Raw genomic sequence first — 18,918 nt, 5'->3', positions numbered from 1 at the left:
TAAATCTTCAAGAAGAGGATTCTTACAGGAGATGAAAAGAGAAGGCAGATATCTACAGAGAGCCTGTCTATGGTCAGGTCTCTGTATCTTCAGCATCTTTGACATTGATCAGCTGTGTGTGTCTTGGAAAGGCCCAGATAATCTGTCTTAGCTTGGATTCCCTTCTTAAAAGTGGAGCCTCTCCTTTGTAAGTATGTCATATACCACTTAAAGGACTAAATGACATAATGGAAAATAATAAATTGGCCAAAGTTTAAAAGTAGGATAACCAAAACAAATGTGTCAAACACCACTATCTGTCATTTTAAGAGTGGGGAAATGCAGTTGCCACAAGCTGGGCCAGTACCTGGTGTGAAAACCAAGATCAGGTGATTTGTATGAAAAGTTCTCCTGCAGTGACTGAAAAGAACTCCCAGGAGCTCCCCTTCCCCAGTCTGTAGGAGGGTCTCATTTTAGAGCTGAATAGGATGGTTTTTGTCTAATTACAGTAGTTTCCCCTTATCCATGATTTTCCTTTCCTTGGCTTCAGTTATCCAGAATCAACCATGATCTGGAAATTTTAACTGCAAAATTCCAGAAATAAAAAATTGGTAAGCTTGGAATTGTGCACCATTGTAAGTTATTACTTATTTTACACTGTCATGCTCAAGATGTGAATCTTTTCTCTTTCTAGAGTATCCACACTGTATACTCTACCCTCCAGAGAAAATTTAACAATTATCTCAGCTATCTAATAACATTACCTGTTTAGGTAATATTCACTTACTTGACAAGGCCTTGAAAGTCAAGAATAGTGATTCAGGCAATTGTATTACAGGATATTTTTACAATAGTTCTGCTTTTCTGGTCCCTATTATTAATCACTTATCATGGCTAATAAGGTACAATCACACCATATTCATAGGTATCTATGTTGGTTAAAACAGTTTACACAGGGTTTGATACTATCTGCAGCATTTGACATCCATGGGAAGTTTTGAGGTATATTCCCCATGGACAATGGCACATTCTTGTTCTTTTAAAATCTTCTCCTGACTTAGTTTACAAGCACTTAGATCCTACCTTCACACATTTAATATCCTCTAGATCAGTGAATATGTTACTAAGATTTCACAAAATGCTGAGGGATAGAAAATATAAATAAGTATAATATTTGGATTATCAGGACTCACGTGTGACTTGTGGTATTGGAATAATGGCACCATCACAGGCTCTGTGTCTTTTTTTCTTTTTTTCATGAAAGAGTTTGTAAAAATTTATTGGATGTTTCTTAAGGATGAAGAGGAAGATTTTACACTACATATTACAACAAAAACAATCTGAATATTCTCCCCTGCCCCTACCATGCCCCACCCCACAAAGTTCCATTGCATAAAGTTGACACTTTTTTTTTTTTTTTTGGCAGTACTGGGGTTTGAATTCATGGGCCTCACACTTGCTAGACAGAGGCATTACCACTTAAACTACTCTACTAGCCCTACTTTGTGTTGGGTATTTTCAGGATAGAATCTCAAACTATCTGCCCTGGCCAGCCTTGAACCATGTTCCTCCTGATCTGTTCGTCCTGAGTAGCTAAGATTACAGGCCTGAGCCACAATGCCCAGGCCCCCTATTTTCCTAATCTTAAAATCACAAGCCTCAGCTTTTCTCCCTACAACTCCCTCACCTTTCATCCTCAGCCTCTATTCCTTCCCTCTGCACCCTTTCATCCTTTGAGTGAATGTGTTGCCAAGGATCAAACTGAGGGCCCCTTGGAAGTGTTTTTAAATGAATCCTTGATGTGACCATTTTCTTCTAATTTTATAATCGGGTATCTTCACAATATTCTAGAAGACAAGCTAATCATGGTGGTACCTTATGGATGCCCAACTGAGGCTCCACTTCAAATTAATCAGCATGAACTTGAGAGCCCTGGTCCACTGCTCCTCCATGTTTAGATGGGCCTGATGGAGCAGCACTCCCCACTGCCAAGGGAATCCTCCATCAGTCCTCCCTCCATGTGGATCATGTAGGGCAAGCAGAGACCCTCTTTGCCATTCTCCACCTTCTCCTTGAACTGCTGCATGCAGTCCAGGAAGTCCATCATTGCATGGTCAAACTTGTTATTCAAGAAAACCTTCAGGCTGCCATCAGAGAACAGGGGTAGCCTGGCACAGTCTCCTGTCAGAGACTTGAGGTAGGAATGGTTTTTGCAGGTGATGAGCTGATATCTCTTAACGTTCAGGCCAACCATGTTGTACAGAGCAAGCAGCAGCAAAGTCACCTGTCCCCAGGAAGCAGTGATCTTGTTTTAGCCCATGGGGACACCGGGGAGGCAGCCCAACCTGAAGTTATTGATGATGCCCAGGGGGGCCCTCCTCCCAGATCTCAAAGGTGGGATTGAAGATGTCCATCTGCCTAAGTCGGCACAGCTGGCTCTGGGCATGCCTCAGCTGGTTCTCCAGTCTGCTCAGCTGGTCAGTGAGCTCCAGCTGTTGCCACTTGAGTGCATTGTAGTCCTTGTGGTGCTGCCTCTCCTGCTGGTGCAGGTCACTGGTCTCTGCCTGGGCTGCCCTCAGGTCTGCTTCTGCTTGCACACAGCTATTCTCCACAGCCTCTAGCTCCTTAGCCAGCCGAGCCTCCTCCAGCTCTAGGCCCTGCAGCTCCATCTGCAGACCCTTCCTCTTTGTCTCACCCATCAGCAACTCTGTCTCCAGGCAGTGTCTGTAGTTCTGACTGTCAAGTTCAACAAAAGTTAACTTGGTGTCCAGCTGCTTTAAAAGATTGTCAGTGCACTCCTCACACAGTGGGTGGTCCACATCTTTCTGTACTGAGAGGGTGTCAAACAAGTTTGCAATAGTCTTCTGGACACTGCTCAAAGTTCTTATGAAGACAGCATGACCAGGAGAGTGAAGTCATCAACACTTTTCTTGAAAGTGTCAGAAAGGAGTTTACTGGAGGCTCTGGACTGTGGCTTTCCTCCATCTGTCATCTCTGTGGATGGGCCATCCTCCTCCAGGGCATCTGCTAGCCCCCTCTGTGCTGAGTCCTGTACCTCTGTGGGCTGACTGAGTTTCAGAAGCTGATAGCAGTGCTGGCACAAGAAGCGCATTGAAGACATCATGGAGATACTGACTCTCACCTTGCCACCTCAGTTTCCTACGGTTCCTTCGTCCAGCTCTGTGTCTTTATTAAGCAAAATAGGCTGAGTGTTCTAGGAAGAATGATGGAACAAATAGTCTTATTTGGGTAAGGAAATAAACATTTCCTAAATGGTTTTGTAGAAACTTACACAAGTTTGCATGGAACTCTGAGGTCTGACTGCTGCTGGGCTTTGGGAAGATGTAGGTCAGTATGTTTACCTTATGTTGAGAAGTTCTAGCCATTCTCCATTTAAAACCAAGCAAAACATTAAACTCATGCAACTCAGTGGGTCCCTTTAGCTTATTTGTAATGTTCCAGAAGTAGGTTTTAGATTTCCACTCTTCTATGTTCCTTCCAGTGTATAGATATTTTTTTGTGATACTGGGGTTTGAACACAGGGCCTATACCTTGAACCACTCCACCACTCCTTTTTTTGTGATTTTTTTTTTTTTTAAAGATAGGTTCTCACGAACTATTTGTCCAGGCTGACTTTGAAATGCAATCCTCCTGATCTCTACATCCTGAGTAGCTAAGATTGTAGTTCTGAGTCAACTGCACCCAGCTGAGTGTACAGATTTATGTAGAAGGTATAAGGGATGAGAGAAAGGAGAAGTTCTCAGGGAGGAACCAAACTTTCCCTTTGGTTATCAGGCATCAGTACATGCAGGTGCCCATGAAGTTCTGGGACTCATTGTGTCCTTCCTCTCTCCTTGCCTTCTCAAGAAGCACCTACTCAAGCTGGTAGAAAAATAGCTTCCTACCACCCATCCACTGACCACCCAAAATGTCCCCAGTACTCAGGCAGAATCCCACTTCCCCGACACAAGGACAAGCAGGGCAGATCCCATGTGTGTGGAGCTGGTTATCCAACCTCAGCCACCTGCACTCACTATAAACTCCTGCTACGACCAGTTCTGAAATACGATTTATATAAAATGGCAGATTGCACAACATGCAATGAACTGTATATGGTTTCTCAAAAAGAAAGTGCATCACTGCACTACAACTTCATGAAAACATGTATTCAGGTATTAATTTCTGTCTCATCCTATTTGGGAGTTTTTGAAACTCTTAGGAGAATCTGTCAAACCTCCCACATTCTACAAAACTGTGTTCATGAACATGGCCTCATCTTTAGCCATAGGCTCTATACTAATTGCTAAGAATTTTATTTTGCTATTTGCAGATGTTTCAGAAATACATTAATAAATACAGACTCCATCATGCTTTTTGACTCTTTGTGTTGTGGTAGCTTTGGATACTAGTGCACCCACTTAGCTATTAATAGATTGTGATGAATATGTTAGCACTGAGAAAAACTATTTTGGGCATGATGTTCTTGGGTTTTGAGTGCATGTGTGTATGTGGTGTAGCCATGCCCCAGTTACTAACACAAACCACAACCAGAAGCATGCAGCCAGGGATCAGGGTAGGCACCAAGCACAGGGACTGATACTGACTCAGTGCATCTGCCTGTGCTGCACGTAACGAGGCCACAGCCTACAAACTGTCACTCCAGGTTAAGGAAAACTTACTGTTCATTTTTGAATACTGTTCCAGTCTCCCTAGACATTTCTCACATCATCCAGGATACAAGGTAGTGGAGCTCTTTGCCTTAGAATACTCAGTATGATGCACGTTCACTTGGTGGTAGACACTGTGGGCTTTGAATTCAGCCTTTGTTGGTTCAAATACTGGTCCTCCAACTTCCCAGTGAGGCAGTCTAAGTGGGTGGCTTTAACCTTTGGGAGCCAGTTTCCCCATACCTGAAGCCATTCCTTCTGTCCCTCTGCTGATCCCCTCTCACTCACATTCCCCATCTGCTCACCTTAGGAATTTACTGGGTTTTTTTGCACAGGGAATGAGAAAATCAAATTAGTTAATGCTACAAAACTGTTTATACAGGCTCTGCTGTGGACAATTATAATCAAAACCTTCCTTGTTAGAATCCCCTTGTTTTACTGAGTCCTAATCTCTACTTATAAAACTATCAACCACTCAAAATCTGTCTCTAACCAGGATATGTTCTTCCAGGTCACTGCAGTATTTCTAAGTTAATTGTGTCTTGAGAGCTGAGCTGTTTGTGAGAACAACTTTATTCCAAGTTCTTTCCATACTGACAGCCCTTCAAGCAGCTGTTAGGTTTCTAATCCAAATTTAAGGTACTCTCCAAGTTGTTTTACATTGACATTTATTCTAAAGGGTTTTCATATTCATTCAGTGCCCATAACATCAATGAATGGTTGGTAAAAATTCTGGCATGGCTCATCTCCTCATATAGCAGCTTAAAAATATTACCAGGAGCTGAATTAGAAAAATTCATACAATTCTGATTGGGACCCTCCACACTCAACAGACGTGTGTCCACTCCCAATGTTGGGTTCCAGAGCAGCTTTAAAGCCTGACTGAGGCTCACAATGCATTCTGTGTAAGTGCCACATGCCATGGCACACACTGTCATTCTATATGAATGTATGTGTGTATTTGTTTATTGTTGTAAATGGTTCAGAGCTTGGAGAACATCATTTCTAAAACAAAATGTGATAACTTTTTAATAAGATAAATGAAAAGAACCATAGGAATTGATCTTATATACTATTGACATCTTTCTAGACTAAATAGGCTTATATTTGGGTATTTTATGTGAAATCTTTTCCTAAAAAGTAATGCTGTACTTTCCCTTTGAATCTGTTTTTAAATGTCTTTAGCTATTAGTGATCAGTAAGTAAAATCAGACCATAGAATCCAAAGCAACAACAGCAAAATAAAACCTAAAACACCCAGCATCACCAAGTGTTCTGTTTTTTTAAGTTCTTTCTGTCAAGACTGAGCAAACTTGGAGATTTAAAGTATCTTCTAATTATCATATCTGATTTCTTTCATTTTTTCAAGTACTGTGGGAATTTCTTAATGAAAAAGTCTTAAAATACTCTTATAGATATGAGTAAATATATAAAAAATTAATAGAGATTTAATGTTATCATTACAAACATTAAATTCTTTATGGTAACAGTATTCAAAACCTCTCTTCTTGTTATTTGGAAATATACATTATATTTCAGTCACATTACCATGAAATAAAAACCAGAAATTATCCCTCCTACCTAAATATAATTTTGTACTCATTCACCAATCTCTTCTCCTCCCCATCTTCCCATTCATGCTTATACTCTTTTTATTAAGATATCTGCCTTGTGACATCTTGCTTTAGAAGCTTTATATGTGCTGTACATACATCTATCACATCTCTAAGACTCAATTACACTGCTTATTTATGCACCTTATCTACTTAACAACTCAAATTTCCTGATATCATGAAAAAAATATTAATTACATGACTGAGTGAATCTATAAGGTTTCACTCTTTCAGGATACAAACATATAATACTTCTTCATTTTACACTATATATATGAAATAATTGAAAATTTGGGAATTAAGCTACCCAGGGGCATGCAATCTTATTTTGAGATGTTATGCTTATTAGAAAATGTTAACACAAGCTCTGGTCTCAGAATTTTAACAAAGTACCCAGATGATGAATCAGTCACAGTGTAAGCTTATTCTGCATACAGGAGGAGGTTGTCATCACAGCATAAGGACATCCCTTGTCATTCAGTCAAGGTGAATGTGTGGTGTCTGTCTTCACAAAAGCAAAAGCCAGATCAGCAGCTGGTGGTAGGGCATGATGAAGGTGAGGATGGACGTGATGATGTAAATGAGGATGAAGTGATGATGGAGGTGATGATAGAGGTGATGATGGAGCATGGTGATGGAGCATGATGGAGTATGATGATGTAGTGTGATTGACTGGGATAAAAGAGGGCTTTCAAAGTGAAGATAGAAGTGATGATGGAGCACTATCTCCTCAGAGTTCAGAGCCTCTGGGTACTGATATTGTGGATACTCCCTGCTCAGGCAGATGTCTTGCCAGACCTGAGAGCCACCACATTTCTGCTACTCCAGTGTTTGGACTCACTTAACTCAGCACACCATTTCAGGGGATGATGTAATTTGCTTTAAGATTCGTATATTGTCATCCAGTATACAAACTTCATTTAACACATCATTTCTTCACATACTCATTAATTAGAAAAAGAAAAAATGCTGGAGGCATGGCTCAAGAGGTAAAGTGCCTGCCTAGCAAGTGCAAGGTCCTGAGTTCAAACCCCAGTACCATAAAAAAAAGAAAAAAGAACTGATGATTAGAAGAACTTGTTATGTCAGGAGTACATCTCAACTACCTCACCATTACATACTAATCATCCTAGAAACACTGTTTTACTATTTTAAGATTTGACTGTCAGCCTGTAAGCAGCAGGACTATAAGAGGAGAACAAAAGACTCATCAATGATGGGAAAAATATGGAAAGTAACATTGCGTAAGAACATAATATGTATGCTACAGTTTGAATTAAAACCATTGAAATGTCTTGATTCTGGCAAAAATGGCTATGATCTGCATATAAAAGATCACTAGTTCAGAAACCAGTGCTGCAGTTCATAGCAGGAATTCAGGAAATAACAGTGGACTTCACAGCTTGCATTCCTTAAGGACATCCAGGGAAGAAATGGCCTGCAGAAAGATCTTTTCACTTTATTGGATCCTAAGTGGTTACAGCTCAATGTTCTTAGAAACTAGCAGGAACTTCCTGTCCTGATCTTCACAGTCGTAATAATCCTTTTTTCCAGAAGGTAAGCTAGTTTCCATATGACTATTTTTTAAAAAACACTCTGCCTAATCACAGTGGTTCAGGCCTGTAATCCAGATACTGGAAAGCCCAGATCAGGAGGATCTTGGCTGCAGGTCCTCTGTGGGAAAAGCTGGTGATACTGCATCAAGATCCAGATATCTCCCTGCTGCAGTGTGTGTTATTCACATGGATGTGGTGCCCAAGCAGCAGTCCCTCAATGGCGCCTCCTTTCAGTCATCCAATTGCCAACACCTTCACATAACCAGGTCTTTTGATTGTTTTTTTTTTTTTATGGGGCTCAGTCTAGCCTGTAACTCTCTACGTAGCCCTGGCTGGCCTAGAACTCACAATATTTCTGTTTCAACCTGTGAATGGTGGGATTATAGGTGTGCACTTCCATACTCAAGCTTATTTTGTCTGATTTTGAAACAGATGGCAAACCTTCAGATTTTATTAGCACAATCCCTTGACATCTCTAAAGCTACACTAGAAATGTTCATCCTCAGCATGCCCAGTCTTCACTTGAGCTGCCTTTCCGTACCACACACAGCACTCCTTGTGTTTCTCATTAGTCTCCTTCCAAATACCCAGACTCGCATGTTTCAAGCCTCCCTCCATCATCTTCCATTACCACCCCATGCTATGTACATCCACTTCTCTCTCATCCTCATATTTTGTTAAGAAAATAAAATTTATTGAGTGAATTTTGGCAATTTCTTTTTCTCTTTGTTCTTCTGAGACAAGTGTCTCTGTGTAGCCCAGACTGGCCTAGAACTCCAAATCCTTTTGCCTCCACTTCCATATACTGAGATTACAGGCATGTGCTACCACCCCTGGCAAATTCCCACAATTTTCATACATAATTTGTTGTTAATTTATGTCTGCTCAGAGTCTTTGTTTCATCACCTTCTTCAGCTTGTCATCATAAGTTCTGAATTCTGAATCTCACATAATACGCCTTTTCAAATACATGATATGCATGCATCATGACCCATAACAGAAAAGTAGAAAATATGTAGGATGGTTTTTCTCCAGGAATTCTCTTCTGTTACCTGAACTTTCATTTTCATTCACAGAATTCCAAAGAACAATGTACTCATTGTACATTGTACTCCAATAGGTAATCTTACACTCCTCATTCCAGTATAGCTCAATTCTCCTCACCAGGATTCTACAAACACTCAACTACCTACTTTCCTAACTAAATTACTAAATGAATAAATAAATGCCAGTGACTCCATAGCTAATACTAGGGATTTTGTTATCCATCATTTTTTTTCCTTACCACCTAAGGTTTTATCTTTGAAATCATTCTTTCTCTGGGACATTTTCCACTTCATTAGGTATTTATTTTAATAAACAACATGGAGTCATATATCAGACATGTATATTTGTTCAATATGACATTATCAGTCATTGAATAAGTGCAACTCGAGTGCTCATATTTAAATGATAATGGCAGATCAGATCCATGTCTGAATAATCTTTGTAATGACTTTTATTCACTGTGTTTGAACTTTTTTACTCCCAACCCCCTCACCCTTTTTGGCTCTCATTTACATTGAGCATTTTATGTGATTACATTTAATCTCACTCTTAGCATATCCTTTTCACTTCCTCCTTTAGAATCATATTCAGTGATGTTTGCATTGGTTGTCGGATATTTTACATGTATTTATAGAACAGTTTTTTTGATGAATACAGATACAGAAACATAAATATATATACCGTATATGCAAAACCTATATATATATATATATATACATGTATATTTTATATATTATAATATATGTTACTATGTAGCTTACAATCTAAAACTGCATTATTTTATTGTTGTTCTAATGGTTCCAGCTTAGGCCACTGGGGGCTCTTTCAGTTCTCCCTGACACATCAGTGCAAGTACACGTACGTGTTTTGTACTTGGTTATTTCTGCCACCACAAAATACAACAGCTTCAATTTTTATTTTTCTGCCCCCATCTTGGAGTCAGCCATTTCCTCATGCATCCTGGGCTCCTTTAACTATTGAACTGCATTGTAGCCCAGCATCAAAGTTTTAGGTGTGCCAGTTCCCCTGCTGTGGCATTGCTTTAGGAGCGCTTAATTAACAAACACCCTGTGTGTGTTCAATGTACCTATAAATGTTACAATACCTATACATCTCAGTTTCTACTAAGACAGACATGAGGTCACACTGAATTCGCCAACCTTTACTCTGCACCACATGAATCCTTACAACAATCACTCTAACTCACAGGTAGCCTTCCACTCCCAAAGTGAGCACAGTGGTTCCCATCACTCCTTCCAATTACATAATTATTCAATTCAGGGTATACATTTTAGAATCATTAACTCTGTGGCAAACAAATTTCCCATTAAAGTGGAGTATCCTTCATCTTATAGACTTCACTTATTCACAGAATGGCTTATGTTATTCCACTTCTCCCCAGTTCCTCTTGTAAGGTTGTTCCATACATTTTGTAATAAAACCTAGGTTCTTTCAACACATCCTGCAATCCTGCATTCCATCCTAATATGTAAATAACTTCCTGAATGCTTTCTTTTTAAAACTGACATACATGAAGATTAATTATTGTGTTACAAATTCAGTGAGATTTGAAAAATGTGGTGTCAGGTATCCACTTCTAAAGAACTATAAAGAATAGTTTCATAGTGATTAAAAAAAAAAACAACCTTGCATTTCTCCTATTCAAACTCTGCTCTCCAAACATGGGTGACAATGTTCTGTTTAGCTTTTTCATACAGCATTCTTGATGTTTTCTTTAACATTTGTGATTCACTCATGTTCTTGCATGGCTATAAAAACTTGTTTCTTGGTAGTACTGGATCCTCATTCCATTACAGATAAACCATAGTTTAGCTCATTCTTTCCTCGAGTAAACTGCATTTTAGTACTTCCTAGCATTTAGAGATTGTGAATAAAGCCTCTACTGACATTCAGATACTGATTTTTATGTACACAATTTCAAAATAAGTTAGTTAAATATCTAGGAGTGTAATTGCTTCATTGCATAAGACTATGTTTACTTTTGGAAGAAGCTGCTAAAATGGCTTCCAATGTTGGTTCACCATTTTGAATCCCTTCATTAAGGCATGCAAGCTCTCACGGGTATGCATGCTGCCCAGTCATATCAGACTTTGGGATATTTGGCTTCCTAATAAGTATGTGGTGGTATGTCATTGTTTAATTTGTATTTTCCAAATGGCAAATGAGGTTGATATTATTCGCCATCTGTAATTTTTGGTGAGGTGCCTGTTCAGAGCACTTGCCCATTCTTTAATTTTGTTGTTTTGTGCTATAGAGTTTAAAAAATTCATTGTACATTTTTATATGAGTTCTTACCTTTCTCTTTTGCTTGTTCATTATTAATATGTTCTTTTTCTTCTAGTCTCCTAAGACAGAAACTAAAGTCTTATATTTTAAATCTTTCCAAAAAAAATTTACAAGTTATCTCCCATAAAATTTGGTTAGTCTTGCTTTAATTTTTATTAACTTAACAATATATTTTAAATATTCCTTTAGACCTTCTTTGACCTGGGAGATTTTTTTTTTTAGAAATATTGTGTTTACCACCAAATACCTGATGATTTTTCAACTTATCTTTTCTTATTATTTTCTAATTTAACATTTTGTGGTCATAGAATATAACTTGTTGAAATCTGTTCTTTTTATTTTTAGTGGTACAGGGATTTGAACTCAGGGCCTCATATTTACAGATGCTCTATCACTCAAGCCATGACCAAGTCATTTTGATTTCTATTCTTTTAGAGTGAAACAATTTTTTAAAACATAAGATTTAAATTGTGTAGTCAATGTGAAAAGTTTATGCACAGCATATGACCAAAAAGACAACAGAGGGAAAAACATAGCTGTATGAACAGCAATAAAAACAAATATCTTACTAATCCAATAGAAATCAAGAAGAAAGAAAAAAGATGGAGTGAATGGAAGACCACCAAACTTTAAGTATAAACAAAGTGCTTTGAGTTTAAATATATTGTACTATAAAATTGACAAATTTAAACATGTCAGAATAGATAAAAATAAAATCAAAATTAAGACAACATGAAAGAAAGCCCTATATTCTGCTGACTAAAAATGTACCAAAATATAAGAAAAAGAATAATAATAGAACATAATGAGAGGTGTCTTGAAAAATTAATTACAACTATAATAATACCAGATAAAATATATCTTAAGGACAAACCATAAATAAAGACAAAGAGATATATTTCAAAATCACAAATTCCATGTAAAAGGAAATCTGTATTATTCTCAATTTGAATGTATATAAAGAAGTCTCTTCAAAAATCTAATAGTATAAGAGAAGGAATATATAAGTCTACTGCATACAATCCTCAAAAGATAAAGGAAACATACCAAAAGTCTGAATAGATATAGAGGATTTTAAGGATATTTACTGACGTTATTAAAAGAATTGTTAATTTTGTAGTGATTTGTTATCTGTGCATGGATGATCTGTAATTTACACATGCAGTTAAACATCAATTATTCAGTTAAGAATCTGTGATTGCTTGAGGGGATGGAGTGCAATGGCATCTGAAGGGGGATAGGGTCAGGTGTTATTTTGCCACAGATGGTGACAGGAGGCAAATTAAGCAATTAAAACTAATGTGAAAATGAGATACCAAGGACTTAATAAAGATTGATGACATATTTATAATGAAAAGGTCAAAGGAAGATCATCAGTGTTATTTGATAGCAGTTAGGATGTAGAGGTGAGATGTAGAAAGGACTCATCCACAACTCTCTTGTCCTTGGCTGGGGTAGGAGGATAAACACAGAACACAGGAGGAACCTTATTTGTTTGTATGTCTCTCCTCTTATTTGACATGAATTTCTGCTACCACAGGACAGATGTTTCCTGTCTGTCTTCCAGGTTTGATTGTCAGGTGCTGAATCAGAGTATGTGGTAACTGTAGGGTTGTTCAATGATTCTTTATTTGCTCTCCTTCCTGGATTTTGGGCCTCCGTGGATCAGAGACAACTAAACCTCAGCAGCTCATCTAATGGGCCCTCTTTCCTCAGAATCTTGAGCTACAATGAAGGTGCCAGGTGGGCTCATTCCTGAAGAGACCTTAGTCGAGTCTCATGCTTAAGCTAATCAATGTTCATGGATGTTCTCCTTACATAATCCTGTTAATGACAACTGTGTCACAAAAGTGGAAAATCTAAACGTATTGTACAGGAAGTCTCATATGTTATGCAAACACTGTCAAACTTAAAAGAAGAAAACATGTCTTTGAATCACTTCATATTCAAAATCCTGTAGGTCCCAGCACTTGCAATTAAAAACTTAAGATAACCAACACATCAGATTTTAGCTTTGCAATTATTTAAATAAACTTTTCTGTTATAATTAAGTTCCATACTCAAAAGATGCTTAGTTTCATTGCTTACTTTGCTTTAATCACTAAGCCTGACTAATCACTCTCACATTCTTCATGTCTCTTCTACTTGATTGTGCTTAAAGTTCAAGTTATAGCTTTAAACCTGTTAATATGAAATCTTGAAAAGTTGCCTTTACAGTTATGTAACATTTATAATGCCATATTAATATTGCATCTTAATACACACTATACTAAGAAAATAGAATACTAAACAGGCATTACCTAGGTCTTGATAAATTTCATTGACAGTATAGTAATTGTCTTTTGTAGAACTCCTTCTCTTACTCAAATTTTATAATAGAAAAATATCTAAAACTTTGCTAGAAATATGGCAAATTTTACCCTGTACTGTTTTTTTAAGAAATTGATTTAAGGGACCAGACCAAAACAACATATGAAATTATAAGAATATATACATGTGGTTTTGAAATATCTTAACTTTAAGAATGATTTTTATAATTACAAAGCCAAAAATTAAGCAATGCAATTAATGTAGATGAAGTAGCACTAACAAAAGTGACATAAGGGGATCCATAATAATCAAATTTTGGATAACTGATACTTGATAAATTATTAATTAGTGCTTCATGAAATATATAAGTTAATATTATTATGACCATAAAATGAGAAGTAATGGGTCCTGTTTAGCAGTGTATTGTGCCTCAGTGTGTCTGAAGAGAGACTGTGCCACATCTGTAAGTCATTCAATGTGCACCTGGAGAGAGTATCCTGTCCATGTCCTCCTGTGTACTCCTATGGTTGATGAATTTAGATGCAGAGCAAGCTGCATAGTGAAGGCTTGAGGAGGTGAGGCAGTGCAGCTGGTCTTTAAGAAGTTTGCCAAAGGCCTGGCATCCCTCAGTGTCACAGCCCTGATAGGGATGGGGGGTGCAGCCAAAGGGGAAGGCCTTGCAGAAGTGCAAATGCCAACAAGACAGTTGTCACAACTGTAATGGTCTAGACAATCATGCCAAGGACTGTAAGATGCCACTTAGCCCAGGAGTGCCACTTCTGCCAAAGCAGCAAACATATGGTGGCCTCCTGTCTGCTGAAGGTCCAACAGGCCTGCCCTGCCTCCAGAGAGCCAGAATGGAGCCACCTGGATAGGAGCTGTTCTTTTGCTCCCAGGAGGTTTCAAGGAGCAGGCATACATCCACAGAGTTCAGATAGAGGGGACAGGGTGTTGTGGGGAGTGGCTGTCACTGGCATATGTCTCAGCATCAGCCATCATCCCTGTCAGTGGGGGCTGGAGGGAGGGAAATAAAATCATCCCGTGCTCTAAGGCTTTGGAGGAACCACCCTAGAACCTGCATGTCCATCTCAGGCTGGCCTCTAACCATTGTCTTTAAAAAGTGGCCTGGATGAGGACATTGTTCTCCATTTAAAGAGTAGGTAACATTTACTTGCCAGGGTGTGAAACAATTAAGTGGAAGTCCAGATTAGTGGACTCAGTCCACCAGCTACTGCTGTCTGTGGGAGTCACTCAAGCAAAGCAGCATCTTATCACATCTTGTTTCCTTATAATCGGATCTTGAGATTACAGTGCTGGGAACGGACACAAGCACAGAGCTATGATGACAGGCAAGAAGAGCAGTTGGAGGAGCAGCTGCAGACTGCTGCTCTTAATTCACTCCACCCCACTTTTAGGGCCAACACAATTGCATTCATTTGCTCCCTTGGACAAGTGCCCTGTGGGCCCCACTTTCTCAAGGATGCCAACTGTCGTGTGCAAATGACATGCCTGGTGCATTATTAGCTTGTTTTCTTAATACAAATATTCTGTGTTGTGTTTTTCTTTATTTTTATCTAGGGCCATCATTCCTGTATTGTATTTTCAGAAACAGGAGAAACTCTAAGGATATTTCAGGACATCTCCAGTTCTGAACAGCAGGAATAAAATTTGTTTTTAATACCATGGGAAGCAACCATTTACATAAAGAAAGTAAAGTAGCAAACTGGAATTTCCGCCTACGAAATGTATGAAAACTTCAACATGAACTGATGGACATTCTGTTAATGAGGAACAATAATTATTTCAAATGTAATTTATGTTTTGAAGATCAAGCATTAGTTCTTCAAAATGAATATTTAAACTAATATGCTACATTTTCTATTGATTACTCCGTGATAGAAAATTCTAGTATAGAATTGTTATATAAGCCATGATTACAATTTTTATATCTATTAACAAATGATATGAAACACCTTTAATGTGACAGACCTTCACATTAAATCAGGCATAGTGACACACACCTCTAATCCTAGTAGTCAGCAGGTGAAGGCAGGAGTATGATAAGTTCAAGGCCAGCCTGAGCTACATAGTGAAACTGTCTTAAAAACAAACAAAGGAAAGAAAGAAAGAAATGGAAGGAAGAAAGGAAGGAAGGAAAAGGGAAAGGGGAAGGGAAAGGAAAATAAAGGGATTCAGATTATCCGGAACAAATGAAAGAATTTTCTTTTACTAGGCACACAAGGTCTTAAGACTGTCCAATACAGTTACTGTAACTAGCTGAATAGATTTTCATAAATAGTTGTTCATATAAACTATCCTAGTTTTGTCCCAATTCTTAACTCATTTCAGATTTGGTCTCCCCATTTAATGTAAACTTAAGTACACATCATTCAGGGAGGCAGGATTCTATATCTGTCACATGTAACACTGTGGCTCCTAGGGAAATGTCACTGCAGAGGCTCATGCTACACTTGCCTCAGATAAGTGTGCAACTCTCCCTGAAACAAGATCCACTGGGGAACAGGCTACTTAATGAGATTGCTAATAAAATAAGAACTACTGGAGACAATAAAATGCTCTTGATAATAATTATGACTTATGGTTTATGGTATTTATGTAGATACATATTGTGTCTAGTGAAAAAAGCTAGACTCAGAAAGATCAGCATTGACAAGTTTTCTCCCATATGTGGAATCTAGTGGGAGAAAACAAGAGGAGAAAGTACAAGGAGGGCTGTTAGGGAACAGGAAGAGGATCATGGGAAGTGGTGAGGGGATAAGAGAGGTTATGAGGTGAATATGATCAAAGCATATTATTTGCATGTATGAAATTATCACAGTGGAATCCATTATTTTGTATAATTAATATATGTGAATGAAAAATTTGAAAAAAGGAAATCATACAAAAAAAATCAAGGCATGATATTGGCATCAACTATACAAATCAATAGAACAGAATAGCCTGGAAGAATACCCACACATATATAGTCAATTGATTTTTGACAAAAGTTCAAAGACATATCTATGGAAAATGGCTACTTTTTTTGACAAATGTTCCAATTAAATGCATTCCTATGTATCTAAATCTATTTCTATGTAGTTATAAAGAACTTTCATATATATATATATATATATATATAACAGAAAAAGTAAAGTAGATCATATTCACATATGAAACCTAAATATGTGAAATTTATGGAAGAAATCACAGGGCAATATCTTTGTGTCTTGGGCCAGGCACAGACTTTTTAGATATAAGACCAAAAGCATGAAGAAAAAGAAAAATCATAAGTTTGACTTCATTAAAATGATCCATTCCTTTGATTCAAAAATATATGTTATGATAGTGAAATGCAAGCCACAGACTAAAGGTAGTTTTATGAAGCCATATATATAAAACAAAAGACTTTTATCTAAAATATATGAAGAACTCTCTATATTCAAAAATAGGAAAACATTACACATTAATTTGCCCTGGGCAAATAATGTATGAGACCCAATTTTGAAAATACCCAACACAAAAAGGGCTGGCAGAGTGGCCCAAGTGATAACAGTGCCTGTCTCAAAAGCATGAGGCCCTAAGTTCAAACCCCAGTACCACCAAAAAAACCAAAAAAGTGCTTACTGATATGAAACTCAATCTGTAATAAGTCCTGCAGGGCAATAATGAATCTCAGGTATAGTGTTGGGACAGACTTTAGCTGTGGAGGCTTTAGCTATGCCACTAATTTTCCTCTAGTAAGTTCCGTGAGGATTTTTGGTCAGACAATCCTAGAAACACTACGCTTGGATAGAGAGCACTTAGTACACAAATAAAATGGATCTGAGAAATTCAAAGAGACAAGAACAATACACACTGTTAGTGTCCTCAGATTTTTCTCTACTTCTCTACTTATTCTACTTCTCAGTGCACAAACTGCTACAAACATGGAATGGTGACTTACACCTACACAATTTTCTCTGGAGAATTCCCTGTTGCTGAGAGTTGCTGCTTCACTCTGATGTGTCTCAGTGTTCACAGGAGACTCAGAGCCCTCCTAATCACCCTCACACCTGGAGCATCCACAACTAATTAGCACTACAGTGTACAGTCTGAACAACTTTCTTCATGATGGAATATCTGCATTAAAATTCATGGTCCCAACAGCCCTCTTCACCATCCCCCTACCTGAATTAGCCAAGACTGAGTTTACTGACAATGCAACTGTAGCTCCAGCTATAATAGTTCTTTTCTATTCTGCTTACCTCACTCTGTCTAAATCCCTCCAAGAATCCTACTTTTAGGGAATTTAACTTAAAATTGGCTTTCAACAAATATTACATGTTCTCACTCATATGTGGAATCCAGAATGAAAGGAAATGGATATCAAGGAAGTAAAACACTGACTATGTGGGGAGGAGGGAAAGCCAAAGGAGAGGACAATAGGGGGAGTGTAGCTGTGAACGAAGTGCTTTGTATGCATGTATGAAAATAGAATCATTAAACCTGCTAAAATTGTTTAAGATATGTGAGGGGGTTAAGAAAGAGTAATAGAAGGGTGAATTTGATCAAAGTACATTATAAGCATATAGGGAAATATAACAATAAAATCCCATTGTGTGATTAATATACACAAAAACTTGACTCTCAGAAAATTAAGATTATTCTTTTTCTTCCCACCAGAGTATCCCACAGGAGATATTTATTTGTCAGAGAATATGCTTTTAGGATCATGGTTCTGGTTTGGGAGGGAGGAAGAGTCTAATTTGCATTCCTAATAAATTCACTTAAGCAAAATCAATGATTTCTAGAAAACTATTGAGATGTCTTGCTTAAGGATGGCAATACACTTAGAGAGCTGTGTGGCTGAATATATTTGTTGTTATGGGAACATTGCAGAGTACAATGACAAATATCCAGTATATAAGTCAGTCACTTGACATGGCCTTTTTTCTTTTTTTTTTTTTTTTTGTGGTACCGGCCTTTTTACTCAGCATCTCACACTTAGGCACTCTATCATTTGAACAAGTCTATCATGCCTATTGTATGTTGGGTGTTTTTGATATAGCGTCTTGCCTTTTGCCAAGCTGACCTTGAACCTCTGTCCTCCTGTTCTCTGCCTCCTGAGTAGCTAACACTACAGGTAAGAGTCATTGGTGCCCAGCAACATGATCTCTTAATACAATCAAGAGATGAAGTGAACAGGGTGTCTGAGGCATAACACAGCATTATCTTTTAGGGTAACAATTTTATATCCATAAGTGCATTGCAAAATCACAATAAATTACAAATATATTCAGTACACAAATCAGCAACATAATTGTTTGTTATCATTTTGGTCAATGAAGGACTGTGCACAATGGTGTTCATTGTACTTTTTTTCTGACTGGCAGTGCAGTTGGCTTGCTTACAGTAGCATCACTACACATGAGTAAGGCACCATACCGTGACATTAATATG

The 18,918-nt window shown here is 37.9% G+C and overlaps 1 pseudogene; it reads right to left on the bottom strand.

Moving 5' to 3' along the window:
* Positions 1–1,838: 1,838 nt before the first annotated feature.
* LOC141421433 (beclin-2-like) lies at positions 1,839–3,100 on the bottom strand (annotated as a pseudogene).
* Between the last annotated feature and the right edge of the window lie 15,818 nt (positions 3,101–18,918).

Source organism: Castor canadensis, chromosome 3, assembly GCF_047511655.1.
Source record: "Castor canadensis chromosome 3, mCasCan1.hap1v2, whole genome shotgun sequence".
Taxonomy (NCBI): domain Eukaryota; kingdom Metazoa; phylum Chordata; class Mammalia; order Rodentia; family Castoridae; genus Castor; species Castor canadensis.
Note: the sequence above shows the minus strand (reverse complement) of the source record. Positions and strands in the feature narration are given on the sequence as shown.